This window comes from Crocodylus siamensis, chromosome 2 (genome assembly GCF_052110815.1).
Source record: "Crocodylus siamensis isolate JL-2025a chromosome 2, ASM5211081v1, whole genome shotgun sequence".
Taxonomy (NCBI): Eukaryota; Metazoa; Chordata; order Crocodylia; family Crocodylidae; genus Crocodylus; species Crocodylus siamensis.
The window spans coordinates 252652611-252671951 of record NC_143396.1 but is presented as its reverse complement, the minus strand read 5'-3'; the positions used below and the strand labels follow the sequence as shown (position 1 = coordinate 252671951).

The 19341-nt window shown below is 46.9% G+C and overlaps 1 protein-coding gene across 4 annotated transcripts in view; it reads left to right on the top strand.

The window, feature by feature from the left end:
* The window catches only part of SYNDIG1L (synapse differentiation inducing 1 like), a 94300-nt gene that overhangs the window by 54731 nt on the left and 20228 nt on the right, over positions 1-19341 (top strand). Inside the window, exons 1-2 of one of the 4 annotated variants that reach the window (XM_090033674.1) lie at positions 10073-10661; positions 11277-11452. The exons of 1 other annotated variant lie outside the window; for it this stretch is intronic. The gene's annotated coding sequence lies outside the window, so the exon portion shown is untranslated. Of the gene's footprint in view, positions 1-10061; positions 10662-11276; positions 11453-19341 lie in introns of those variants that run through there. 2 more of the 4 variants (XM_090033675.1, XM_090033672.1) reach the window with 2 other exon arrangements.

Below are 19341 nucleotides of genomic sequence, written 5' to 3'. Positions count from 1 at the left end.
GGCAAGCTTAGCACTGCTGAGCCTATAAGCATGCTGTGGGGTTTTTATCCGAGGTTGAGTACCATGCATTTTTTAGTGTTGAATGCCATCAGGTTTTCATCCGCCCATTTTCTGAGCCTGTAGAGGTCGGCCTGGATCACCAGCCTATCTTCAGGTGTGGACACTTTACCCCAAAGTTTGGTGTCATTGGCGAACTTAGTCAGTCCACTTCTGATACCAATGTCTACATCATTAATAAAGATGTTACAGAGTGTAGGCCCAAGGACGGGTCATGGTGTACCACCATGATTTCCTTCCATTTATTACCACTCTCTGGGTCCAGCCTCAGAGCCAATTCCCCAGCCATTGGACTGTGATGTAGCCAAGGCCAGAGTTGGCCAATTTTTTCATGAGGAGATCATGGGACATCAGATCAAAGGCTTTTTTAAAGTGAAGATATATGATGTTAATCTCTTCTACCTTGTCCAGGGAGAATGTCGATATGTCACTCGGTCATAGAATGAGATGAGATTGGTCAGGCAAGACATACCTGCAACAAACCCATGTTGGCTATCCCTCAGGATGTTGCCATCAGCCAGTTTGTCCAGAATGGTCTCTTTGATAATTTTTTCCAAGATCTTCCCCAGGATAGAGGTCAGGCTGATAGGTCTGTAGTACTGCAGATCTACTTTCCTCCCTTTATTGAAGATAGACACCACATTGGCCTTCTCCCAATCTTGGGCACTTTACTTGAGCACCACAAGTTCTCAAAGATCAGTGGCTGAGCTATGATGTCTGTCAGCTCCTTAAGTACCCTGGGGTGTAAACTGTTTGGGCCAGCTGACTTGAAGGTGTCCAGCCTCTCGAGGTTTTCTTTTACATGGTCTACATTGATGTAGGGTAACAATTCTCTCTCATCCTGGCCGTCCCGTACCATATTGAGCAGGTTGGTGAAAAACTGATGTAAAATAGCCATTAAGCAGGTTGGCTTTTTCCTGGGTGTCATTTGTCCCATTTGGTTTAGCAGGGGTCCAATGGTACTTTTCTTCCGGCTCCCCACATACCTAAAAATGACTTTTTATTGTCTTTGTTACATATAGCCAGTTGGAGTTCAGACACAGCCTTGGTTTTCCTGGTTCACTCCCTACAGGTCCAGATCAGTGCAGAATACTTCTTTGAGGTGATTCCAGTCTTCCATCCTTTATAGGTTTTTCTTTTTAGACACAGGAGGTCAACAAGTTTCCTGCTGTGCCCTTTTGCTACCTTTCCTCTGAGATGGGATAGACATTGCTTGTGCTTTTAGGATTGCTGCCTTGAGAAGCAATCACTCACCCTGAACTCCTCTCCCTTTCAAGTTGTGGTCCCTTAGGGTCTTGCCAATAAGCTTCCTGAGCTTGTCAAAATCAGCTTTCCTGAAGTCGAGGACTTCTGCATTGCTGATTAACTTGCCAGCTTTACGGTGGATAGTGAAAGTGATCAACTCATGGTCACTGTCTCCCAGCTTCCCTTTGGTCAGTAGGTCGCTGACTAGATCATCCCCCTTCACCAGTACCAGGTCAAGCAGTGCTTTGCTTGTTGTCGGTCCATAGACTTCTACAGTCAGATAGAGCTCGTCCATGCACATGAGAAAGCTTTGCAACCATTCAGATTTGGATGAGCGCTCTTCCCACTAGTTGTCTGGGTAGTTGAAGCCTCCCATGACAACCATTGCATCAGGAGTGTGCAGCCTCAGCCAGTTCCTTGGTGAATTTCTAGATGATCTCTTCATCCTGATTAGGAGGTCTGTAGTAGACTCCTACCATTGTGTCCCCTGTTCCATGTTCACCATGGATTTTAACCCGGAGGGTCTCCAGTCATCCACCCTGGGTGCCAATATTAGCTTGCAGGGATGTGTAGTTTTCCTTGACATAGAAAGCTACACCTCTGCCCCTTTTCTCTGCATGATCTCTCCTGTACAGGGTATACCTGTGTCCCAGTCATAGGTGGAGTCCCACCAGGTCTCTGTTATCCTTATGAGATCAGTCATTCTTGTTTAGCAGGAAGACCAGTTCCTCTTGTTTGTTCCCCAAGCTCCTGGCATTGGTGTACAGGCATGTAAGTATCCCATTGGAGGCCCTAGTCTTCTCTACACATCATTCCAGGGCTGGGATAGGGGTGGATTCTCTTGAGTGCCTTAGCCCACTGGCTTTGCAAAAGTTGCCCAGTGGGCTTGCTGTAGCAGTATTCCCCCCATCCCCCGGCGGGCTTAGTTCAAAGCCCGGTCGAGCAGGTCAGCCATTCTGGTTGAGAAGAGCTTCCTCCCCAGTGCAGTGAGGTGTAGGCCGTGTCTTCCCAGCAGACCACTGCCTCTCTCACCAAAGAGCGGACTGTGATCATGGAAGCTGAAGCTTTCACGATGACACCAGTGCTGCAGTCTTTCGTTGACTACCTCAATCCTCCTCTCCCTCCTCAGCCCATAGCCTGAAACTGGGAGGATCAAGGAAAACACCACCTGTGCCCCCAACCCCCAAAGCCCTGTAGCCTCTCGTGACCCGGCTGGGATTGCTCCGAACTGTGTCATTTGTGCCCACATGGATAAGAAGCATAGGGTAGTGGTTGGTGGGCTGGATGAGCTTCTGATCCTCTCCACTACATCCCAGATACAGGCTCCCAGGAGGCAGCAGACCTCCCAGGCTAAGGGGTCAGGGTAGCAGATTGCGCCCTCAGTCCCCCTCAGGAGGGAGTCTCCCACAACGAGCACTCTATCTGTGGCCTTAGGGAGAGCAGGGACAGTAGATGTTAGTGGTCCTCCCTTGCCTGCAGGATCTGGCTGCTCTTCAGGTTCTACTGGGGCTGCAAGAGGTTCATACCTGTTGTAAAGCTCTGGAGGTGAGGGGACCCTGGTGCAGAAGGCCTTGGGGCTGTTAACCACCTTGGTCCAACCTCCTAGCTGGACAGTGTGGGAGATCCTCAAGCCCTCCCTTGTCCTGGAAGGTGACTTTGGTGTACCCTCAAACTCCAGGGGGTCAGGGGCCTGGAGGTAGGAGTCTATCTCCTGCTCACAATCCCTGATGGCGCACAGTTTCTGGACTGGAGTCTGGAGTTCCTCTATCTGGCACCCTAGAGACTCCAAAGTGGAGCAAACTTTGCAAAGGGAGATGGACATGCTCCTGGTCCCATGTGCCTGGAATCATGCCAGGCAGCCCCCGCAGCCGAGAGCCAGAGACTCTGTCTGCGTGGAGCCTAGAACCATGTATTTTGTCTGGGTGGAGATCTCAAAAGTGCCAGACGGGGAGGTCTCAGACTCCAAGGGGACCCTCAAGGTGCCACGTGTGGCCATCCACATTGTACCACTGGTAATCTGGCTACTGCTGTGACTGCCTTCCCCAGTGCTCACTGGCAGGGCCTCAAGCCCTTCCACTCACCCTCCTGCATAAACTCCCATGCTAACTTGTGTGCCAGGCCTAGAAGCACTCTTGTTTGCACATCCTGTTCACAAGTCTCCGGTCATGTGGCTCCCCGGGGGGCCAGCAGCTTACTAGCTGACCTATTGATTAGCTTCAAAAAGCCCTAAGTAGTCACTGTTCTGTCTGCCTGACCCAGTGAAACTGGAGACGTGCACACACAGACACCTCTCAGCATTAGCTAGCATATCACATGCCTAGGGTCCATAGGGCTGGGGTCTGTGCTATGGGAGCAGGGTGGGGATTCCTGCTTGAGCAGAAAGCAGCAAAGTGGGGGTAGGGCAGGGGCAGGCAGACCCTGCTGTACCTGCTGTCTCTGCTGGAGCTCCAGCCAGGGAGCAGAGGGAAGGGGCCAGCTCTGTTGTGGAGCAGAGAGCCCCACCCAGCCCAGACAGCATGCCGGGATGCTGGGGGAGTCTGGTTTATCTTAAACCAGCATGGGGTCTGGGACAGACATTGCATAAACTGATTTAAGCCAAATCAATTAAGTCTGATACTACATTCAGCCAGATTTATCTCAAGTCAGTTTCAGCCATTTTCAAACTGGGTTATGTGCACTGAACAGATTGAAACCAGTTGTGTTCTGTTACAGGTTTAAACCAGTTTCTGATTACATGCGCACCCACATACACAGTAATTTCCCTCTCTCTCCAGGCCTGTTAACAAGATCTGATGCAGTGGATGACTCTTGAAAAGATATTGGAACTGAAAGTTTGCATCTTTCCCCTTTCAGTCCCCTAATTCCCAGTGGGACTGATGCTACAATTTCCCACAAGTAAGATATTTAGTACCCTATATCAGGAAGGTAGAGGCGCTCAGTAGTGTAACTAGGATGTAGCAACTGGAGCAGCCACCACAGGCATTGGCAACATGTAGGGAGTGAACGGGGGTGCATGTGCACCCCCTGAGATTGGCGGTGCACCCCCTGTGAAAAGTGCTACTGATACTGCCAGCGGTGCCTATGGGCAGTTACCGCTCACTGCCCCCCACACTTCACTGCCAACACTGCCAGCAGCATCTGTGGGCGGTTCCTGATCTCCACTGGCCACTGCCACCGCTGCTGGCAATGTCTGCGTGTGGTTACAGACCACCGGTCAGCACTTGCCACCTCACTGCCCACTGTCAACACCGCTGCAACTGCCTGCTGGAGCTCCCTGCTTGGCCTGCCCTGCTACTGACACCACCATGGCTGCCTGTGGGAGCTTCCCGCTCCCCGCTGACACCACTGCTGCCACTGGAGGGCAGTCGCTGTGCCCCCTTCCCTCCCCCCGCCCCCCAACCTCCAGGGGCATACATTATTCATGACCACAAGTACTGACTTGGGAGAAATGGAAAAAAACCAGCTGCTGCCATGGCCACACAATTGAGCCACATGACAGTAGCCAGAAGTCACCACTGCCCCCATGTGTCACAGCTACCTTGGATGCCTGGCTGCCTTGTTTTGCCTCTGAAAATACCATCCATCCCTGGACAACAAAGCAGGAGAGAGACACTTTTCAAAAGGACCAAAAGTAGACAGCTGCTGTGATTTCCATTCCACTGAAAGCAGTAGGAAACAGGGGGCATTTTGCAAGAAAGTAGTTATTTCTGTGTAGCAAAACACTGTGTCCTTCAGCCACTGCAGAATGAGACATTTTCAGTCATGAAGAATATGGAGAAAATGATATTAATCTAAAAAGAAAAAATATTCAGATATTGGATGTATGTGGAAAATTTAATGAACTTTAACTATACAGAAGGTTTGATCAGTTTATTTTATTTTGTTACTGGAGGTATTGGAGGCATAATAAGGTTTGGTAAAAAACATTTTTGAGTCCAAACATTTTTAAAGGACCTCAGTTTAACTCCTAAACTAGTGGTTTCTTATAAATTAATGGAAATGCCATTCTACACTCAAAAGATATTATGCTGTATTTTTCACAGCAGCAAAGAGATTGACTACTTCTAAACGCAAATCTCAACTTACCCAAATAGTGGAGTCAATATTGGTGTCTCTGTAACAATGGCGCTGCTATTTTCTTTTCTGTTTTTAAAACAACTTAAAACTAAATTCGTTTTTTGAACACCACTGTGCATTAAACAGATGGTTTTCCCTGTGCCATCCACAGTGACACCCACATCTTTCCTCCTAAATGATTACAATGAATTTAAAACTCAGTGGTGTATATGCAGAATCCAAGATATTCCTTCCATGTGCATTACCTTTCACTTGTGCACACTGAATTTCATCTCCCATTATGCTGCCCAATTCATTACAGTAGCTTTGGTTCATCTCTCTGAACCTCTCCAGACTTCTCTAGATTTGACTCGCCTCATAATTTGTTATCGACTCCAAATACCAGCCCTATCAGTTCAGCATTCCCTGAACCTCTCCAGACCATAATAAATATATATTTTAAACCAGGGCCACTTATTCTGAACCACTCAGTGGGTGCTAAGCTCTTTTGAAAATCAGGCCCTATTTGATGTGTCCTGGGTTCAGTTTAATCCTGCTGGCTGAGTGGAGTTTTTAATGCTGTTTGAAATTCTTTTGCACAGTCATCTGGAGTATGATTCCTTTTCCTTTAATCTTTTCTTTCCTCCCTTTATCTGGCTTTTTGAGGACACCAGGCAGCTGAGTCCTCACCTTTGTAAAGTCCTTCCAATTATTTTAGGTGTTTTAGTATTTTTTCCTCGCTGCTGCTAAATCCTTGAGCTGAGCTATCCACTTGTTAACGTCTGGCAGCGATTCAGACTTCCTGTTTAAAAATGATCTGTTTTTGGCTGTCAATAATGCAATGTTAACAAATTTGTCCTGGCATATTTATCTGTTGCAGTGTCTGTTGTTCAAGGAAGAACACAAAGCCAGGACATATTGGCAATGATGCTTTAAATGTTTGATATAATATTTACTTCTTCCTCCAATGCAAGGAAGCTCCTGAACATAAACTTAAGTTTTTACTTATTTATTTTATGTCTGGGGCAGTTGTTTTGTTTTTTTTTTTCAAGAGGCAGTATGAGGTCGCATAACATACAATACAATAATACATTAGCTAGCATTTAATGCAAGAAGGACTCATTTCCTTTGGCCACATTCATTCAACTAGAGGTCTCCCTTGCTACTTTGTACTGAGAACAGAGGACCATTTATTTCAGCATCTTTCTAAAGCAGGGGTGGGCAAAATGCGACCCGCAGGCCAGATGTGGCCCACCAGGCCGTTCTATCTGGCTCTTGAGGACCCTAAAAATATTAGAAAATTAATATTTATCTGCCCCTGGCTGCCTGTCATGCAGCCCTGGATGACTTGTCAAAACTCAGTAAGCGGCCCTCCTCCTGAAATAATTGCCTGCCCCTGTAAAGGGTCAGTTTTATTCATCCCATTGGGTACATAAATATCACAATAAGGTTCAGCAAGGCAGGAGACATATATTATTGCATCAGTTTTTCCTGGAGTCTGCTTCTCTCCTTCCATTAAAAATGTTTCTGACATGTGGGGGGTTTTCCTCAGCACACCAGATGTGCTACCTTTTGGACCGACTTTTACTAGGTCATCCAGTCCTTCTGCGCAGAGCCACATGAGGAAAGCTCACAGTGCATCCTGTGTGCATTGCCTCTCTTTTAAAGTATCCATCTGGATTGCATTCATAAAAGTTATCCCAGACCCAGACTGCTTAAGCTATTTTTGCCCCTACCACACACACACACACACATCTGCAGTGACTCTATCAAAGAAACATCCTGGGTCAGGGAAACTTTGATTCGGGATGTTAATGTTGCCTTATCATTGTTAAACCAGGGGACACAGAGCTGCAGCTCTGCTGTTAAGTCCTATCTGTAGGAAGTTTGGGCTAATCCCCCACCCTGTCTGGGTAATTACAACGTGTGCATTTTAATCCAGCGATTGTATGTGGCCAGTATGAAGGACACAGCAGCCGCCCTCAACTGACGGAAGCAGCTTGCAGGGATTTTGATGGGGCTACTGTGGCAGACGATTACAGTTTGGTAATGTGACCAGTTTGATTTCCAATCCCTCCGTCCATCCTTCTAGTTCTGTTGCGCTTGCATTTCAGCAGCTTATCCTACCACAAAGCCAAGATGGCTTTCAGGGAATTAGCAAGATGCATATCGGGGTAGTTCATCTGGCTTACCACCTTTTCTTTGCCCTTCTGCTGCAGTTTGAGGTAGGGGGTTTGCTGAGGGAGAGTGTGACAACTAACTTTGTGGTCATTCGCTTCCAAACCCCCAAACCCTTTAAACTCTGCTAGTATTATAAAACCTCTGTGAGAGCTGTTCCAGAGGCCTCATGGTATGAGCAAATGGGTTGCTGTATATAAGGAGGCTTTGTTCATTTCTGGCCCTCTCTGTTTACCTTTAATTATCACACACTGTCTGAACTGTTCTGCGAGGGCTTTGATAACTGAGGCAAACAACAGGAGCAAGAGTGGGGACTCTGTCCTGCCATGCGCCAGCTGACACCGTGCCCATAGATTCCAGCAGCTCCTGTGGATGTGCAGAGGATTTTTATCTAGGATTTCCACCCTGCTAATGCAGTTGCCATCAAAACTCAGTGCTCTTAGCTATGCAAAGGGAGAGTCCTGCTGCCTCCTGCCCGGTTCATTGTTGCTCAGCATTTTGTTCTGCCCAGCGTCGGTTTGGGGGCCAGATCTCAATGTAGATTCCAAACTTCCCACAGATTCTAGGAAGTTTGTAACAAGGCTTTTGCTTCAAGCCAATCTTGATTTCTGTTTTGCAGAGTCATCTGCTGATGCTGCCTGGGGCTGCGTGGTGTGAGGTCACAGGGGGATTGTTTTGTTATTAGGGACAATTCTGGGCTCTGTATATGAGATTTTCTGGAAGGCAGCCCATTGCTGAGGGTACAGGCCTGTGTCTGAAGATGTGCCGTGGGATTACTGTGCCCACCCCAACATACACCCTTTCTGCCGCTGACAGGATGTGTACAGTCAAGCACTTGTTGCAGCCTGTAATGAGCTGACAGTCAGTCAGAGGTGGCTTCCTGTGACAGAAACAGTCAGTTTATGCTGCTATGGACACGAATGCCAGCTCTCAGAAAATGAAGCAGCTCTGCTCCCATCTTATTCATCAGCACAGTCCAATCATTCCCTCTGCTCCTGCAAAATTATATACACTGCTGCCACAGAAAAAGCAAGTCTTGTCTCCATGAGGCTAAGTAGATAAGACACTGCCCCTTTGCCTCTTTTTCTGGGCTGGAACTCCAGTGGCACCAGAGAAGCAGGTCATCAGAGCTGCCTGTACCGGCGAAATAACCTGCTGCCTGTCAGCGAGGCACCTGTGAAGCCGAAGTCCTGTAGAATCAGAGCAGAACGGGGCTTCCTCCTGCGCGCGCAGGAAACACCTTCTGCACAGAAGGCACAGCCCTTACCTTGTTAGGGCACTGGGCCTCCAAGGGGGCAATGATCAGGGCTCTTTGGCTTTTCAGTGGCCTAGGTTTGCTGTGAGTCTCCAGGGATGCAGTGTGGATGGAGCCCCTTTGAACAAAGGAGATGCCACATGGGATCATTTGAGGACCATCTAGTTCAGGACCTTGCCCCCAATGGTGGCCAGCAGCAGTTTTTGTGAGGAAGCTGTAAGACTCCTGCTGCAGGTAGATGAGGAATAATCTGCTCACACATCTGGTCCCACCTGATTTCTGATGTTGGCTGGTGCTCTGTATCACATGTTAATGCCCCTTTATTAGCTGTGTGTGAGTGTTACTGGGTAAGCTGGAGCTAGTCAGGATCCAACTGTTGGGGCTGGCTGTACTGGTTCCATAAGCTATGGAAAAAATGTAGGGGTATGGCAGTAGTAGGCCAAGGATGTGGTGTGGGAGCATTGTGAAGGGAAGAAGGGAAGACTTGAACCCCTGGGGGTCCTGGAGACCCTGGCAGACTGGAGGTGATGTGGAAACAGTGTGATTTGGAGCACAGGCATAGCAGGGCAGTGCCAGCTGCCACCAGCTGATGGTGGCAGTTTGGTCAGCCACCTCTGCAGCAGCGACTACTTTTGTGTCCCCAACCTTCCCTCCCACCCCAAAAGTGACAACTAGGGCTGCTGCCCTAGTCTCCCTCCCCACTCAGTTATGCTCCTGATCTGGGGAACTGAAGCACTGCAGGAATGATGTAGCACAGCATGACAGAAGCTTGAGCAGCTGGGGTCATGGCATGGGCAGGGTTTGAGGGGGTGAGGGAGTGGGTTGTGGGAGGCTAAAGAGCCAGTCTGAAGCATTGGGGAAGAGCTGCTGGGGTTTTGGGAAGCAGCACAAGCTGCAGGCTGTACCAGGAGAGAGGGTGGTGTCATAGAAAAAGCTGGGCTGTAGGGACTTTCATCTCATCTCACCTTACACTGATGTAAATCAGGATGGACACCACTGAGCAAGCTGGAATTGCACCAGTGCACACCTGTGCACATGAGAGCCAAATCAGAGGTTGATGCTGTTGAAAATCTGCTGCTTAACAGATAAATCAGACACAAAGCAGGATTTCAGTTTTTCCACCCCACAGAAGTAGCCAAATGCAAGCTCTGGGGCTCTTGGGTGGCTTGAGCCAGCCCCTGCTCCCTGGAATGGGAAACATGCTGGGAGCCAGCACTGGGCCCGCTTGCCTTATAGCACAAGCACAGCAAAACCCAGCTTGTCTTTCTGTAAAAATCTTGCTGCCTAGAATGTCTCTTTTTTGTTTTCTTCCCGCTGGCTCCATCCCCAGGGCGCTGTGGGAGCGGGAGAAGGAAGAGCAGGGCACAGGGACATTCTGAGAACAGAAAGGATGAAAAAGGCAGAGTTTCTGACTCATTATCCGAATTAGCAGGAAAACCTTCCTGGGAAGCAGCCATAATACGGGGACGATTTCAATGTGCAGCTCTCATTAGGGAATGTTTGCAGCTGATCAGACCGTAGCAAGAGCATGAGAGAGAGAATGCCAGGGTCTCCTGACACAAAAGTGAAGTAAGGTTTTGCTGCAGCTAGAGGGCTGTGCTGCACATCTCCAGTCCTGTCTCTGGCTGTGCTGCTGCACATCCCCAGTGCCGTCTCTGGCTATGTGGAGGCACTATTCCCTGCTACCATACCTGGTGCTGTCACCGACTACCTGAGGCTTCTGAGCAAAGCAGCTGCAGAGTCCTTCGGAGGGGAAGAGCCTGAACGCTTCCCAGGGAAGGACTGTTCCTAGCCAGAATCATGCCTGGCCCATGTTTACTCCTGTTACCTTCTCTCCAACTTAGCGGGTGAGGAATTCTTCATCACTCAGGTAAGGACCATCGCTGGACTTCTCTTATCCAGGGCAATCCCCAGCTGTGATTAAACAATAGCAGGGACAGAACTGGCAGATGATAATTTCTGGGGTAGAGGGAGTGTTAGGATTTAGTAAAAGTTTTGACCCCAGCATTTCAGAGAAATCACCATGGCACCTCTCAGCTTGCCCAGTGAATCTGAGGCAGCTGAAATGAGAATGGCTACGTAGGCTTCCCTTTGTATGGTGACGTGCTAAAGTTTGGAATTTTTTTTCATGGCTAAAACCTGAGAGTTAATCCATGTATGAGAGAGATGCTAGTCACATCGGTCTGTGTGTCTGTGGAAGGCACTCAGCCACCACCTTGAATGACATGGTTTAAGAACTTGAATAGGTCAGAAAAAGCCATTACTTTTGTTGGTTAATTGTAGCAACAGAATGACTGCCAGGAGGCAGGTCCCTTCTATGTATATGCATATCAATCCCCTTTGAATCTAGGCTTGCAGAGTCCAATCAGCTCTTGGGCAGGGGCTGTGGGAGAAGAGAGAAGTGTTCAGAGTTTCAGATGGTTTAAGGGGAATGAAAGTGCCTTTTGTGTCTGAGCAGCTTCTGGTTTATAATTCATTTTCGTAGGCCACTGCAGGTTTCATACAAGCACCTGCTGTTCTCCACATCCACTTTACTAAGCTGCTTGCTTAGCTTCTAAAAACTAAATTTCCGTCTACTGAGTGCAGAATCTGTCACCAACAAACATCTCATCTCCGAAAGAACGCTGAGCGGAGATCGATGGTGTGAGGTAAATGATAGGGGTAAGTGGAACTGGATCTGAGACTAGCTGACTTGCACAGGAAAAGACACTTTGTCTCTAGAGGGTAATAGATGGCTACTTTATTTCTTGGCAGGAGGAGGAATTGGCCAATCAAATATGTTGTTGCTGCATTTATCTAGCAAAAGTTCTTGTGCAATGAAGATAACTGGCAGATTTACTGCCTTTGGGAGCTAAATCTCTTTCACTTTAACTTCCTGCTTCTGCAGGGAGTAAACATGGTTATTAAAGACTGAGTACTTCACTGCAGCTTCAGCCTGGGATCGTACAGCACGGTGCCATGCTTGGGTACCACTGTCCCTCTCTGTCTGCATCCCAGTCTTCAGACTTTGACATCTGGGCAGAGGAGCCAGGCACATTCTGGAAACTCTACGATTGGTATCCCTTTTATATTCTCTCCAGGTCCCCTTGAGACCATTTCTATAAAGACTCAGCCCTGTCCAGTCTGGGTGCCCTGTAGTGGAATAGTTCAGCATTTTAGCAGGGCTTGGTCTCTTGTGAGAAAACCAGACTCTGTCCAGGAAGGCTTAAACTGAAAGGCTGTCAGAAACCTGTGTAAGGAAGGGGATGTCTGCCTGAATCTCTGGGATGGAATCTCAGAAGCTGAAGCAACCTGTTAGCTCATCCTGCCACTCTCCTGGGACCTGGGGCTGGGACATTTCTCATGGGGTGTTCCCTACCGTTTTCTCTAGGCTAGTGGTGAACGTCCAAGGAACGTAACTGCCCTTTGGTCTCTTGGAGATGAGTGCACATCCTATGGGAAATGTTCATGGTCATTTCACAAGAGACAATATTCTACCTCAATACTCTCATCCCTCCATGTTGCACCCTCTTCTGCACTGTCCTAAATTACCCTTTTCCTTCCCTAGAGTTTACACCCTTCCAAAAGCTGCAAACATGTTATTGTTTGCTCCTTCAGTCTTTCCTTCCCAGGGCTTTCCTACCTTGTCATTTCTCTTTCCAGTTGTCAACCTCTCCCTAGAGATGGGTAATGGAGTCCCAGATAGGTTTATCCCAGGGATACATGCTTTCCTTCCTCCAGCACGTTAGACTTTGAGGTGAGCATCCACAAGCTGCATTGGTCTTTCTGTGCTTATACCACCTGCTGACTTCTGTGTTGTTTGCTGTCTGCTCCCCCATTGTGTCTCTCTTAGCCATTCATGCTTTAGCTTCAGCTCGAACACTGAGCCTATTTGGGGGGAATGTTTTCATTAAACATCCCAAACTGAACTGTATTTTGCTCTTTTTCTGCATATATTCAGACCTCATAGATGCAAACACCAGAGGCTTTAGTGGCTTTAGAATGGGATTAGGAAGCAGGAGACACAGATTCATACCTTCTCGCTGTGACTTACTTGCAGTGTGCTTTGGGCAAGTCCCTTAACCTCTCTGTGCTTTGGTTTCCCCAGTGGCAAAGTCGAGATGATCAGCAGGACTGTATAAACAGCTGATTTTTTTAGGTCAGTGGCAGAACCCCTGAAAAAAATACTCATTTAAGTCAATCCAAAGTGATTTTTTTCTGTTATTTCTTGCTAAAATGGAACAGTCACTAAAATAAAATAAAAATAATAATTTGGGGCTGGACAAAATGTTCCATCCAACCTGAAAGACAGCATCATATTTAGCTTTTGCATGTCTTTTATTCCATAGTTTAAAAGCGAAGCTTGTTTTCTTAATGAAATATTTGGATTTTTTCATGATTCATTTTTCTTTTGGGCTTTGTTTGGCTGGCAGTATTCTCTCCATTTGCCCCGAGGCTGCATTTTCCTGTAAATACACCATTTACCTGCAAAAATGTTACCCAGTTCTAGTACTAAAGCTTACTGGACTCACCTCACAAGAGGGAGCAAATGAAATAGTGTGTGTTTGGGGATTCTTATCTACCTCAGTGGTTTTCAACCTTTTTTCATTTGTGGACCCCTCAAAATTTTTGAATGGAGATGCAGACCCCTTTGAATTGTAGGTGTGGGTACTTACATACTTTTGATTGATCATAGTTACCTTTCGTGGACCACTTAGACGTAGTCTGTGAACACCCAGGGGTCTGCAGACCACAGGTTGAAAACCACTGATCTACCTAATCAAGTCCCAAGAGAAGCACAGGCATAGTTTGAAGTACAGAAGCAGTTTAGAAAGATTTCCAAGGGGCTGCTTGTGTGTTTATGATGTGACACCTGCTTACAGTAATGTAATTAGGGCAGGGTGTTTGGGACAGCCAAACTGGGCTCCATTTTGGGGGGACAAGTGGGAGCAAAAAAAATCCATGGCCACTGCAGTTTCATGATCATGTGAGCAACCTGGTAGCAGCTGAAAGTTGCAGCTGCCCCTGTGCCACAGCTGCCCTGGGTGCCTGGCTGTATTGTTATGGCTCTGCTTGCTTTGGTGGTTTGTGGGATTGGGTCCTAGTGTCCAAAGGATGTTGGAATCTTTACAGATGTCTCAAGGCACACTTGTCCTTTACCACAGGGCTTAGAGCAAAGATGTGGCTCTCTTGCTGAAATTTCTTCCCAGCTTTTCCTTTGGGGAGTCTGTACTTCTTCCTCAATGAAGAGTCTATGGGGCTGTATCCTAGACCCTGCCAGCTGTCCAGGAGCTGCATGGGTCTCTGGGAATTTTGATACATGGGAGGCTGGAGATTTCTGCAGGGAGGCTCATAGTTTGCAGCCTTGCTCTATAGGAAATGTGGAGCCCCACTACTAGAGATACTCTTGACTCCTTCAACAGAGTTCCCTACCAGAGAGGATGGGAGGCCACAGGCTTATGCTGTTATGTTCATGCCCTGAGCTCTTCAGTCCTTGGGAAGAGATATTTTCCCTTCTCTCTCCCTGCTGTACCGCAACTGCAGAGTGTCCTCCCTAGAGACTGGGCAAATGGGGGGTGCTGCCACTGTAGGAACTAAAGGTGTATGTATTTAGGAGGGCAGGGGTCAAATGTGGAGCATTCTGTCCCCCTGGACAAGGCTCACAAGAGCAGTCAGCCCCTCTATTGGCTATTCTTTAGGAGCACCATAGAAATGTAGAGCATTCCTGAGAGGGGGAATGTATAAACCCATCCTCACTATGGTTTGCTTCCCCTTCAATATCACCTGCAAATGTCCTTAACCTCCATTCCAGATCTTTACTGAAGATGTTCAATCAGACCAAACCTAATACCACAGTTACTTACCAGCACTAGACACTGCCCCCACCTCATTTGTTGCCCTTTGTTTTTCCTCTTTGTTGATAGTCCTTTGGCAGGTTCTCTGACATCTGACTGTGTTAAACCCAAGCCAAGCAGGCCGGTTTCCAAGTCAGTCTGTAAAATCCACAGTATAAAACCCACATGATTGTGATTCCATGTTATTTTCAAGCACCTGGGAGTGTGCTGGACACTTAGTTGGATAAAGCAAAGGTCAAGCACCCAACCCCAGGAGCTCCCAATCTAACTCCAGATGTAACACAACAAGAAGGAAAGAGAAATGGCTGAAAAGGGCAAGAAGGGAAGGATAAAGGTAATAAGACACTGAGATCAGAGGGTGGCTCAGTGAGACCAGGCACAGCATGATGATTCTGTTAGGAAATCCAGACATGATACCCACCCTCTTCATTCTTCCATCATGCCTGCTTCTCTCTAGCAAGCCTCCATGCACTGTACTTAGCTGCAGGTGCAGCCTGAAAGCTGTTTGTAGCTGCCAATGAGCAGAGGAAGATAGGAAGAAAAAGAACGAGCCCTTTTGAATGGTGCTAGAAATGAACAGGGCAGAGAGAGCTAGGGTTCAAGGGAGCTGCTTTTTCCACTCTCGGGCTGCCACTGCTTAGACTGTGCTTGGAGGATGCTGTGCTCTGCTGCACTCTGGGTTGTTTGAACATAGCCCTAGTCCAGGCATATTGGTTGAGAATTTCTAAAGCACAAGTGGAAGTTTGGTGGGCAGCTTCTGTTGACATTTTTCAAAGGGATCAGGGTACCTGTTAGGCCCCTTGAGCACAACTACAGAGCAGAATACAGTGCCTGGCAGCTTTGAATAGGCTAGCCCATGTCCCAGAAGCAGCATAACCATGTGTGAGGGTTGTTCCCAAAACTTTTAAAACCAGGTTGGACAGATACTTTTTGAGGATGGTTTAGAAGAAATGATCCTTCTTTGAGTAGGGGTCTGAACCAGAAGTCCTCCTGAGGTGCCCTCCAGCCCTACTTCTGCACTATTCTGTGTTTGCGTGGAGCTTCATGCAGGCTAATTAGCCTTGCTGGGAAGCAGATGACGTTAGCTCATTCAGAACTAGCTCAGGTCTCTGTGCTGTACTTTGCCATGTAAACATACCCTTCATACCTTTGAAAATCTCCCCCATTATCTTCATCTTTAAACATAACACTTGCAACGCATTAGATTTCTGTTGGCTATAGGATGTAATCTTTATAACTTGGGTTAACCAATCTCTGGACAGGGTTTTACTCCCTCCCAACCATATGGAAAATAATTTTAGGATTATCTGGGAATTGTATGTTCCCAAAGTTCTCATATAGCCCTGTTTGCAAGGACAGAGTTGAATATAAGTAGTTAAAAGGCCAGAGGCAGGTGACGTTATTTCTCCCATGTTTATCCTGAAAACAAGATACCCTTCCTATTTCCAGTAGCTCCCACCAGCTTCAAGGTGCACTTTCTTAAAGGCACAGGGAAAATTTCCATCAGACCATTTTGTTTTCAAGAACATCAGCCGCAAAAACAAAAAGCCAAAGCACTTTGTCAGTCTGCAGCTATTAATCTGGGTAATAAAGCACGCTATACAATTTGTATCAAACAGGAAACTCTTAGCCTGAATTTGAATGGAAAGACTTGCTTATTCACTAGATCCATGCACCAGCTGAGTGCATCTGTGAGGAATACTTCAGAGTCTGAAAAGCTAAAATAGAAATGGGCAGTGACAAAATACAAGTTAGTTTTTAAAGTGGTAGTAGATAATAAATGCTGGAAGTAAAATATTGTTGATAAGCCCTTTAAATATAGTAGCAGCAGCAGTACAATAGTGCACCCAGGGGTCATTATTAGGGTCAGGCCTCATTGTGTTTTGCATGATAGACAAAAGGCCTTTGTCCCCAAAGAGCTTACAACCACAATTGAAACAAGAAGGATAATAAATATAACAAACAAAGGATGGCAGGGGAGAGAAACAAAGAGTAATAGTAGCAAGATCAGTTGGTTCGACTGGTTCAACATGATGGTTCTGAATGTTTAAGTGTGTGTATTTTGAACAAAGAAATACAACAGATCTCTTTCTCTAACCATCTTTGGTTAGTAGAAAGGGTCTTGAACCAGAAAACTGAAGGGTGGGGATCACCTTGCCCATCCCCTCAGGGTTGAGTATTCCATGTGCCAAGGGCAGCATGGGAGAAGGCAATAAGAGAATTGACTATAAACATACAGATGGCTCATTGAGGCTGGTGTGTAGCTAAAGAGGTGGTATGGTAAGAAGAAAGGCTGGATCAGTAGGGAGGTCAGAGTCACAAAGGATCTTGATGCTGAGGTCTTGACTTAGATGTTATAGAAACTGAGACCTGGTGGATGAATCCAAAGTGGGGGTGATACAGGCCAGAAAAATGTTTTTGGCAGAAGATGTGCTGTAAGGGTACTGCAGATATATTCTGGTACAACAGATATAAGCAACCACAGGAAAAAACAGTTGGAGAATTAAAAATCATAACCACTAGCACATAAAATCAGCCATAAGCAAATTGCCTTTCATTAGCACAAGGTTTCACATGTTTCAGTAGCAGCTGGTACTTTTGTTTCATCCTTAACAACAAACGCTTCTTAGAGGGAGCTGTGCTGGCCAGAGCTCCAGGGAAAGGCAAAGCTAGTTTTAGGAAACTTCCAAGCCTGGTAGAATTGTACTTCTGCCTCCAGAAGAGGTCTCCCCTGCAGGGAATAGTGGTCTTAAGGTTGGGCTGGATGATCTCTTGAGGTCCCTTCCAGCCCTACTTCTCTATGATTAATGAAAGACAGTGCTCTCTCTGTGTTACTAGTATTTGTACTTTGACAGAGGCCATGAGTCTGTTCACCATGCTTGAATGTTCCACCTGGGCTTCTCTCCTAGGGGACTGGATGACAAACTCGCTCTCACTCTGTCCTCCTTTGATATTTCTTTCCTGGTGTTCTCCAGGCATCCTGTGTTTGCCGGGTGTGGTGAGATTCAGAGCTGAGCATAAAGAGCTTAAAGTATAGACCCTGCCCTCAGCTTACCTCGTTGCTGTGTTGTGGAGTCAGCTGCAGAATTTTAAATTCCCATTTGATTGTCCCCGATGCCCTGGGCTGGCGCCTTGTTGTTAAGATGGCCCATCAGAACCCTGACAGCTGGCACCATGTAAGATACACACGTCTCCCAAACTTATCTCATGGGTTAATTCCTCAAAGGGCTTGAGAATTTGAATGACAGCCTCTGCCAGACTCCACTGTGCTAAGGGCAATGCTATGACCTTTACTTCCTCTGAGCAGAAAATGATCAGATCCTGTTCATTCTCCAAATTTAAAACACCCAATTAATCACTTTTGTCTGACATGATTTGATCTTCAAAACCCCACGGTATTGCTTATTGCTCCTGGCTCCATTGCCCACTAGTTATGGAGAAGTGCCTATTTATTCCATTCTGTTACCAGATATTGAAAGTAGACGAACATGGACTGAGGTGGCTCTGGTGCAAATCCATAGTAACTGCACAGAAGTCAGTGGAATGACATTAGTGTAACTATTGGCACCACTGTCACTCTACTGTAGGTTCTCAGAGCTTCCTACCTTCATTACTGTAATCTCATCCTCTCAGACCTGCCTGGCATCCACTGTACCAGCCTCAGTCCGTTTGAAACACTGCTGCTAAGATTGTCTTCTTGGCCCTAGAAACTCACTGGTTCCACTTTCTCTACATTTAAGCTATTTGTCCTCACCCAGAAAACCCTACACAGCTCTGCACACCCCTGTGTATATATTCTTTTATCTTCACACAGAGGTGTAGCAGGGCAGCTCCATGCCTTGGGTACCTGTGGTGCACAGGGTAGTAGCAGCTGTTGTGGTGCCAAAGAAAGCACTGTGACCAGCTGCCACTGTAGCAGTGGCTATATTTATACTCCTGCCACAAAGGCAGGTCCAAAGGCTGCTGTTCTGGTTGTCCCCCATCCAGTTATACTACTATTCTTATATGTTGCCCCCACTGTCCACTCTGCTCACCTTCTTCCACTCTCTATTTGGCCACCTCTCTGATAAGCACCTCCATGACTTCTCCCATGCCTCCCTGCTAGAGTTGGATGCTCTCAAGGAGGTTTCTCTCCTCTCTTTCTCCAAATCACCCTTCAAAACCTACGCCTACCATGGTGCCCACTGGACTTCTCCAGCTGATAATGGTTTTAGGAATTTTGTGGCATGAAAAGACTGCAGTGAGTCACTGTAAGCCTGTTAAGTTTTCATGAAGCAGATTACACAATCATGTATTCTTAGCACCACTACCTTCTTGCTCCTGTACCCACCCTCTGTTTGATAGATTGTTGTGTTGCCTTTGTTCCATCTTGCATTGACAGGTCTTTGAGTATGATCTCCTGAGGTCCCTTCCAACCCTAACTTTCTATGATCCTATCTGCCTTGTCTTGCTGTGTGTCTGTGCAGTCCCCAGCCCAATGCAAGGTACTAGAGTAATAGAAGAAGTCACTAGTGGGAGCGAGATCAGAACCCAGGTAACTGCTGGAACTCAGTTTTTCTTTTTCGAGGAAAGTACAATATTTGTCTTTCTCTAGCTTCCTGGCACATCTCCACTTTGTACTTCCCAGTGGTTAGTGGTAGAATTAACTACTGGTAATTAGCTAATTCCTTTAAAGCCCTACAATGTGTGTCACTCTGGCTTGTTAATTTGTAAATG